Genomic DNA, 201 nt, shown 5'->3' on the forward strand with positions numbered 1-201 from the left:
CATCCTCATCCTCATCCTCATCCTCATCCTCATCCTCATCCTCATCCTCATCCTCATCCTATCCTCATCCTCATCCTCATCCTCATCTTCATCATCATGCTCATCCTTATCCTCTTCCTCATTGTCATCCTCATCCTAATCCTCATGCACTTCCTCATCCTAATCCTCATGCGATCCTCATCCTCATCCTCATCCTCATCC

Source organism: Lupinus angustifolius, chromosome LG11, assembly GCF_001865875.1.
Source record: "Lupinus angustifolius cultivar Tanjil chromosome LG11, LupAngTanjil_v1.0, whole genome shotgun sequence".
Classification (NCBI taxonomy): Eukaryota; Viridiplantae; Streptophyta; class Magnoliopsida; order Fabales; family Fabaceae; genus Lupinus; species Lupinus angustifolius.